We start from the raw sequence: 10,000 nt of genomic DNA, 5'->3' as shown, positions 1-10,000 counted from the left end.
ACCATGGCTTCTGAAGCTGGTTTGTTGAAGCAACCAGGGTTTGTACCCTTCCTGGTCCATACAATTCAACAAGCCAATATTCATGGAAGCAAAAAATAAATGGTTCAAGTAAAAGTCCTTCTCCCAATTGTGTGTGGTTGTGAGCATGAAAGCCCGAGCCTTGCGCAGGCTTGTTCCAGCTCATGCCTGTGGTGTCAAATTGTAATTTAGAATTATGTGTGAGCGCAGCCTGTTTCAAGATACTTTGATAATGGACCCAGATCTATCCAGTTTAATGGGAGTTGGTGGGCTGCTGCTTCACTGTCTTGTTTTTTCATATGGGCATTATGTCCTAAATAAGACTGGCTGGTAGTTTTTAGCTTTATCATACAAGGTCCCCCCTATGTTTTGGAAATGCATGAGAACTAAACACACATGCACACTTCTTCAGATATCTGAAGCTCATACCAATGAACTTAGTTGGTCTCTAAGGTGCTGCTGGAATAATTTTTTATTTTATTTTGTTTCGACTATGTCAGACCAACACGGCTAATGACACGAAAGCTCATACCAATGACAAACTTAGTTGGTCTCTAAGGTGCTGCTGGAATAATTTTTTAAATTTTGTTTCAACCTCTTTGTATGATTTTAGACGGCTACAGTGATGGTGATACAGCTTGACTTTTTAAGTTGTGTAATTGTTTCTAAACACAGGATGGCATATGTGGTTAGAAAGTTAAATGAGCTTAATGCACTTGAGATTGCTGTGCCTTCTGATGGAATGGATATCATTAATATTGGTCATTCAAATGAATTCTCTTCTCTCTGTGTTTTTTTTATAAAAAAAACGTAATTATTGAAGATTGCATTTATGCATGTAATTGATAAATATACAATACATTTTACTTAATGTTGGCAACAAGGCATTGATTTAATGTTTACCAAGTTGTATGTGGTTCAGTGGCTCCTCTGAAGTAAATTCACACATATTTGACAAATGTTTATATGCTGATTGCATTGTTTCCTGGATCTTCCGGGATGTTTTTGTTCTGTTATGCTTATCTGCCCTTTTTAAAGGCTTTCTGAAGTGTTTCTAGACAGATTTTAACCAATTTCGCTTCTGCATGCCCATCTTATTTCCTTTGCAGTGCCTGGATAGCTTGTTTGCAAAGTTTACTTGGCCACAGTATCCCCTGGGGCTCGATTCAGGACAGCATGTGCTGATACAGCCCTTGAAACTATGTCAGATAGTCCCCAGATCCTAAAAGGTTGGCTACCCCTGAGATAAAGCATCATGTTTAATGGCCTCTCCCCCCCCTCCTTTTAAGTGTTTGTTTTAATACCTACCTATGTGAAGCATCAAAATGCTATATACATTTCAGCTTTTGTCTGTTACGGTGTTCACTTTTAATGCAATCACAAAATTACAATAAGACTATAAAGAACTAGAAATGACAGATAATTCCTCTTGCTGAATACAAATTCCCAATATCCGAGCCACATTCTGATTTGAATTTCTTACGTTAGTTTCTCTCTGTGTGTTTGGGATACACTCACACCTGTCTGTATATTGTATACTTGCATATAAAATAAAGACATTTCTGCATCTTTGTAGTAAATCTATAAAATTTGCCTTGCCGTTTTTATATAAAAATTTACCCAGCCTTTTTTTTAAAAGAAGAGGAATAGTCACAAGCAAGCAGAATGAATAATTTGCCTGCAAGCTAGCATTTTTCAGCAGAAATATAAACCCAAAATATTTGTATTATAATTACAAACATAGTGACATTTTTTTAAATAAAAATATTGTCAATTCTGCACCTGCAGTCCGACCACTTCAGATAATTTCTAAAGTTGTAGTGCTGCTAGAGAATGACTATGCCATACTGAGACTGCAACATGATAGCACCATTCTTGGAGGAGCTTTTTTTTTGGCTCTCACTCTGAAACAGACCCCAAGTTCCACCCCAGTACTTATGGCTCTACCTTGCATATATGGGGACTAAGCAAGAATTGAGCACCCTGGTTTCAAAGGGCAGTGCTGGTTGCAAAGCACCTGATCGTAACCAGGTGGAAATCACTGGAAATGTAGATAAGCTTGACGATACCTGCCAAGACCTCATCCAAGGTTTTGAGAGGGTGTGTGGAACCTCTGATTACTTGGGGCAGCTGACTGAGTATGTTAGAAAAAATGATTTGTGTGGTCTTCCATTCCACTCTTTTTATGTATTTGTTAATTAAAGGCCTTTCCTCCATTTATAGTTGCTGGGGTAGCGGGTAGGGGGTTGTTTTGTTTTTTGGAATTTTTTGGCCTGCTGCTGCACAATGCCACTATTCAGCTAGTGTTCTGGGCTAATGTATTCATAGTTATCTTCTGTCACACAAAAAATGTGGCATTTGTGAAAGATCCAAATGGATCCTCAGTATTTTCATTTGTGTAGCATATTCTTTGTCCTGGTTTCTGCATGGAGGAGGTAGGGGTTGTTGGGCATGGCTCTGCTCCACTATAAATGGAAAGTGCAGAAAGGCCCTTAGTTAAATGTGTTTTATGTAACTTGACCATCTTGATGTTGACTACTAGGAGGATAGACATTTGAAGGATGTATAGAGTTTTATGAGGAACAGTTTAATTTACTATAGACCAAATGTTTTGGAATACACATTCTTTTATTGCTATGTTTCCAAGGAAAAGTCTGGTTTGCTCTCAAACTTACCCCAAGCATTGCACAAGTGTTAATAGGTGGGCATCCTCTTTATCTCAAGTCAAGTTTCAGAGACCATAATAAAAATTAAAAGGTAGTCAGGATATTTGGATTTTCTTCTTTTTAAGTTAATAACATAAAATACAAAGCAAGGGGAAAAACCTGTACAGCCCCAAATCATAAGCATTTCCAAATAAAACCATATTTTAAAGGGATCTGGCTACCTAGTGTCTCTGATGACAGCTTACAAAGAATCATTACTCTGCCACAAAGTCCAGTGAGTCCATGCCCCCTCGAATAGCTCGGAGCTAATGAAGTTCAGAAGTTGCAAGGAACAAAGCCTTACAGAGCCAGTATCATGGGATACGATGAGGGGTTCTTCCATCCTTGCACTATGAGTAAGCGGGTGGATGATTAGAGATCTACTATGAAGGTCTGAATTATCTCCAACAAACATGTTTAATAGGCAAACTTAGGATCACTCTATATCCTATGTCCAGTGATGTTATTTCTGATACTGTCTTACAAAACCCCAGAACATACTTACAGGGGTGCAGTTCCACCACATATGATAGCAGGACCCTCTGGAATTACACATCACAAAAGCAGGGCTGGTGTACTTCAATATATGATTCAGGTGGACCAGGGTCAGAAACCACTTATGAAGCACTTTTAATGAATTTTTACATAGATTACCTGACCCCAATATAAAGGGTTTAGATTACCAGATTTTTGCCCATTGCGAGGATTGATTGCTATTCCAAGGTACATTTCCCAAACTATTCATAAACTCTCAAATGAGGTGAACTGTTTGTCTAGAATGATGGAACATAACAGAGGTGAGAGTTTCAAATCCGCACAGAAACCATATATCTTCTGCCCATATCTTAATTTTGGGGGGATCAAAATAGGAAAAAAAGACCTGGAATAAGAAAAATGTTGGGACAAGGCAACCATTTTAACAGCGGCTGCCCTGCCCCAAATTGATCAATGTAGACCGTTCCTGGTATGCAGATCTTTCTTAAGTTCATTTGAGAATAGGCACAAAGTTAAATTTAAGAAAAGTAATTTGGATTCTGAAGGACATGTACCCCCAGATATCTCAAAGATTTCATTCTGAGCTGTATCCGAGTTGGGCTTGAGGTAAGAATCCAAAAGAGTGATTCAGATTTCTCATAGTTAATATGAAGGCCAGATATTTCTTCAAATTGCGCCATTGACTGCATGACATCAGGGATACTCACTACAGGGTCATTGACGAGTACAGTAATGTTGTTCGTGAAGAGGCTTAAGAGGTGGAGGATACCCACTGCCTCATACACCCCCCCCCAAAAAAAATCAATGACTCGTAGCATAGAGGGATCATTGGGCTCAAGGGATAACAGAAACAAAATTGGAGACAACGGGCAACCCTGTTTAGTGCCCCAATTTTAAAAAAACAGGCAGGCCATATATTGAAAAATTAAATTTAGGAAAATGAATACACTGAGAGAGAGAAATATAAAATAATTCCTTGTTATCCGCTTACTAAATCATTGTTAGATGTGAGAGAAGAAAATATTATAAACAAAAATAAATTAAAATTTCATTGTGACATACAAATGTAGCGTATAAAGCTATTGTTTTTATAAGCCTAAGTTACAGAATATTCAAAACAGTGTAAGCCATTAATAGCATGCACACCAAAGGAATGTATTGTGAAGGGGAGGGAGGTACACACACACAAAACCACTGAAAATTATTGTGTCCTAAAGTATTGTGTTTCTATGAAACATACCCTGTTTCTCATATTTTAAGACATGCCCATAAAATAAGCCATAGCAGGATTTTTAAGCATTCAAGGAATATAAGCCATACCCCGAAAATAAGACATAGTGATAGGCGCAGCAGCAATGCCGGCCGCGGCAGGAGGAGGAGGAAAAAAATAAGACATCCCTTGAAAATAAGCCTTAGTGTGTTTTTTTGAGGAAAAAATAAATATAAGACATGTCTTATAATATGAGAAACACGGTATGCTTCAGACCAAGCAGGATAAAATAAGAGTGAAATATTATACCACAGTCTCTGGTGTTATTTTACTGCATCAGCTGTAGACTTCCTGAAAGAATATTTTCAAAAAGCCGTGGCAGAGGGGACAGAGGACAGCTGGACTTAGGCCGCAAAATTGCCTTGGCCCCAGCGGTACAGAAGGGGAGATGACGAGAGTTCCAGTACAGTGGATCGAAAAGTGTGTTTGACAGCCAGGTGAGCCGCTTGTTTTGCTTACAGTCCCCAGGGTGCTTGAGACTCTCTTTGGAAGGGGAAGAAAGGTATCAGAGCTGACTCTAGAGAGATGAAAATGGGCCTGAAGGGTTGATGCGGCTGTCCCTTATGTGATACTACAAAGGTCTAGGACGGTAGAATTTTCACATTAGAGCCTCGACTCGGGTGAAAAAAAACAACCTTATTTAGTTTTGCTGTTTTAAACATAGGGAATTATCAAATATAGAGGTGGGGCATGGGAAACAACAACGTTTTCTACTGTATACGGTAAGTATAATACTGCAAATACTTGATCAGCACAATGAAAGGAAATTAGAAATGGACAGTGTAAATAAGTCAGGGATCCAGCATTCTATTTCCTGAATTGCGTAAGGAAATGCAGGTGTTAGGGTCGGTTTACACAACCCCAAAAGGGCTTGTTCTCCTAATCTATTGTGATGTGTGCTTGGTGAACTGGTTGCCAGCAGAGATACTCTGGGATAGCCAGTTCACACAACCAGTTAAATGTACATGTTCAGTCTGGGTGGACACGAGTTCCATTGTTTTAAAAAACGCACCTAATTGGCCTCTAATTGCCAACACACTAGATCTTCCATGCCTAGCATATGAACATAAGTACTCGGAATTAGCCTCATACATGGAGAGTTGATGAAAGTTTAATAGCAAAAATAAACACAAAACATTATTAGAATGTTCATTTTGACTTCTTTTTTAAAACGAGACTACCCGTTTACTAAACTGCTTGCAGTCGTAAGCATGCAAATAGTTAGCTCTAATGGAAAGTCACCAGTCTTACAAGCTGTTGCAGTTTATCATTGGCACAGGTAGGAAGGTGTGCAGATCATAGCTGTCAAGTTATCCCCTTTCTCGCGAGGAAGCCTATTCAGCATAAGGGAATTTCCCTTAAAAAAACGGGATAACTTGACAGCTGTGGTGCAGATCCACTCTGAGCAAGGGCCCTTTAAAAGAGGCCCTGTGGATATAGAGTACACATGTTCCATGGGGCCTCTTTTAAAATAGTCACCCTATATATGGTGTAGACAGTTGTGTGGGAGAGCAATTGTGTGTCTGCTTGAGATACCTAAAGCGTATCCCACCTGCACCTCTATTTTCAAAAAACTTCTTGCATTTTGCCCATTCTGCTATTTCCCATTATAATGACATTCGCTGCATACTGAATATGTGAGGATGTGCAATGTACAAATGTCATTTATTTATATTTAGTAGTCCCCTCATAACAAATTCTCTAGATGACATGCAATTGGTTACATATAAAACAAGATTATAAACTTATCAGACCCAACATTAAACTCCAAAACAAGCTTGCAAAACTAGGAACAATTGCCAACCCAGAGAACATTTAACACGTAAGAGCTTATTAAAAAAAACCTCACAACCTAAAACCAACCAGCCACCATTGAGAGGCAGAGCCTAAAACTTATTTATTCAGAATTTACATCCTTTTGTGGATACTCTGGTCCCAAGCCATGTAGGTCTTTGAAAGTAAGCACTAGCACCTCAAATCATGCCTAGAAGCAAACCAGAAGCAAGCCCAGCTGATTAAGCCCTGGTGGGCTATGCTCACAAGGCCCAGTTCCGGTTAGCAGCCAAGGAGATGTATTGGCTTTCCTTGTGATGCTGGCATGCATCTTATCACATTCACAATACAGACATCTCTGCTTCCTGTGTCCATTTTGCAGTGACTTGAAAATTGGATGTGGTCTATGAGATTATATCACTGTGGAATCTTAAGGGCAGAGTTAGAAGTTTCAGTATAAAGAGTTAACTTCGAAAATGATTGCAACGTTTTATGGGCCCTAGCTCGGTGATGGACCAATGGGTCTCCCTCTGTATAAAATAGCTCTCTATGTTTCGGGGGGCTTTTTAAAAGCAAAATCTAGTGAACGTTACTGTGTGGCATGATATATTAATAAGGGGTTGTTTACTCCCCATCCGTACCACTGTCTTCTGCTTGCAGGGCAGGGGAGCCCATGTGATTGGTCTTATTAGTTGGTGTTAGGAAAGAGAGACGAACTAGACATAAGGCTGCCATTTTCTACAATACCACCATATCTGTTGAAATGATTTTTCTGCCCTAAGCCTCACTGGGTAATTTCTACTAGCTTCCCGCTGTGATGTGGTACTACCAAATGATTGCAAGAGATCAAAGCTTACACCTTCTCCTGTTCCCCATTAGCTTCCTTTTGTAATATTGATAAGAATGGACGTTTGTGGGGGAAAGCAAAATTTACCACTGAGATTAATAGATAATCAGCACTAGGTTTGCTGTTCTGCCAAATTTTGGGACAGGAATATGCTGGACCAAAAGTAGTTTTTGTTCGATTTTTCAAAGGTGCTGCCCTTCAGAATTATGTGTTGTTTGTTGTCCAGTAAAAAAAACCTATCTGAAATAGATATATTTCCATGTTAGCAGACATAATCCTATTGGCAATCCTGCTTTGGCCAGTTGGAGGCAACATCCCCAACCACACCACACTTAAAGGCTAATCAACACAACTTTCTTTTTTGCACTATTGCATGATGCATTCAGGAAATTCTCATTGACAAGCTAGGTTCCCCCACCCCTTTCATGTATACATACTGAGCTAGCTGGCAACATTTTATTGATCTGAAATAAAATTAATTCCATATTTCATGTGTTGTTAGCCCAAGTATCCCATTTTGTTCCTATTCCTATTTTCAAACATTATAGAGATTCATTTAGCTCAACTTGCACAGTAAAAATGTTTTCAGTTATGTTGTCCTTTGTGTGGGAAACATCTTCTGTAGGTAATTTTAACATTGTGGTTTTAAGGCTTTCCCAGATATTTGCCATGTGTAGCTAGGGTTCTTCAGTATTAAATGTTAGCTTGTTCTGTGGTATATTCTTCATTAATGCTTTTAAATACTCATGTGTATGTGTGGTTACCACAAGGAGAAAAAAAATTCTCCGGCTTCATTTTTGTTTCAGAAAATACTCTGGCAACTGTGTCTCCAGTGCCTGCTTTCTTTTCTAAATGCATTTGCTAGGAGATAGAACAGATCTTGCCATATATTGGCAGCATTATGGAGTTAGATTCTTGGCTAAAGTCCCTGGAGATCACAAACGATCACACTCATTCATGGTAAAAGAACTAAAAGTAACACATACTGCAGATTAGTTCCACAGCCAATAGCATTATTTATTTAACAATGAATGAGTATATAACAACTCTGAAAAGTCTGGTTCAACAAGTGTAGCATAGAGCTGCCATCCAAGGTGATTTGGAAGACTGTTAAACCACAAAAAAGACTGTGTGAGAAGAGGGGAGGGGGGAATTTGACTTAGAAACACAAAATAAGTGAAATCCCAGTTTCACTTTTATATATCTTAACTGTTGGCAGGGCCTATAAAATTACCCAATGTTTTATGTACGGAAAAGCAAATGTGGCATTGGAGTTTTTGCTTTTGCTTTTTGTTTTTGTTATAAAAAAGGCATTTTCTTCTTCTTGTAAACGCACAAGCAACAATTTTGAATTGAGTTGCTAAATTAAAGCAAGAGTTTGTTCATGTGCAGAGGGCTTCTTTTCCTCCTCTTTCTCCTCCCATCACTTCATCCTTTTTCGCATTCCCCTCATTTCCTAACCTGCTGCCCTCCTCTACTTCCTCCAGGCTCCCTCAGAACATACAAAATCAGGCTGAGGGCCACACACATTACTTGGGCTGCAAGGTCCCCCCACCTCACTGCAGTCCTCTGCCCAAGGATTTGCCAGTGTGAGGTCAGGCATAAAGAGAGGGACAGGACCCTGGAAACCACAGGTTTTGGTTTGACTACAAAGGTGAGCAAACATTTCTGCTGTTACCAGTGATGAACGTGGCATGTTATCTTTTCTGTTTTGATTGAAAGCTGCCATTGCAGTATTATACCGAAGTGCTGTGCTTTCCCATGTGCTAGCCATTTCCAGCCTGGCTGCCATTATATTTTCTTTGTTGTCTGGGTGTGCTAAAGCTTCTAGGTGCCTCAGTTCTGCCTTGCAGGAAAGATGTTTTTGAAATTTGCATTTAGATCGAGATCGGTACATGGCAAGGCAGCAGTGCAAACCAAACCTTAATCTTTCAGGTAACACCGTGCCCTCTGCACTGTAGCCTAAATTGACTCTAAAGCAAATAATACCAGATGACTTCTAGATAGGAGGCATATTACACCATCCCTCTATGATTGCAGCTTCTATGTATGGCCTGTTGTCTTTTCTTTCAGAATGGGAAGCTGTTGGGAAGGAGGAAGTTGGAATAGAACAGGCTAGAGCTGCCTTTTCAGCTTTTAAGCATAACTATGCCCCCCCCCCGCTTTGTAAAATCAATTAAAACTTAATGGCTGTGAAACATCATTACCATGGTGGATTTTTGTGTGTTGTTTCAACTATGTATTGAGGAGAGTTAATGCATGATTGTGACATCATCAGGAAGTAATCACCTGTGTAATTGGAAAGTTTTGTGTGCCTTTGCAGGAATTGCTAGCTAAAAAACCTTGTGATTGAGTACATCTCACCTGGTGTATAAGATATTAGCACTGTAAGCAAAGGTTCCTATTGCCCAAATGCTTGTATGCTCTCTTCTTTATGGGATTTAATTGGCAAATGGCTTCCAAGGCACATTAATCTGTGTTGAAATTTTATTTGGATAATGTAGTGTCTGTGTTCTCATCATTTGCCAACCAAAATGCGTAATAAATAAATGTGTCATCGTATAAATACCTTCAAATGTTAGGTTTTGTTTAATACAGTTGTATGTAGTGGTAATGTGAGTGGAAGTTGGCTTCTGCAACCAATCTCTCTCATCTCATAGACTCGTAGAATTGTAGAGTTGGAAGTGACCGTGAGGGTCATCTATTCGAACCCTCTTCAATACAGGACTCTTTTGCCCAATGTGGGGATCGAACAGCCCTGAGATTAAGAGTCTCGGGCTCTACCAAATGAGCTGTCCCATCTTTCCCTCTGTAGATCTCAGTACTGTATCCGCTGAAACTCGCTCCTGTGGTTCAGGGAATCTTGAACGGTATGGGTTGTTGTGTGTAGGG

General features: G+C 39.4%; 1 protein-coding gene across 3 annotated transcripts in view; it reads left to right on the top strand.

Annotated features, from left to right (window-relative positions):
• MGMT (O-6-methylguanine-DNA methyltransferase) overlaps window positions 1-10,000 on the top strand; it is a 178,751-nt gene that overhangs the window by 104,766 nt on the left and 63,985 nt on the right. The gene's annotated exons all lie outside the window — the stretch shown is intronic.

The sequence above is a fragment of the Zootoca vivipara genome, chromosome 5 (genome assembly GCF_965207765.1).
Source record: "Zootoca vivipara chromosome 5, rZooViv2.hap1.1, whole genome shotgun sequence".
NCBI classification, from domain to species: Eukaryota; Metazoa; Chordata; class Lepidosauria; order Squamata; family Lacertidae; genus Zootoca; species Zootoca vivipara.
Note: the sequence above shows the minus strand (reverse complement) of the source record. Positions and strands in the feature narration are given on the sequence as shown.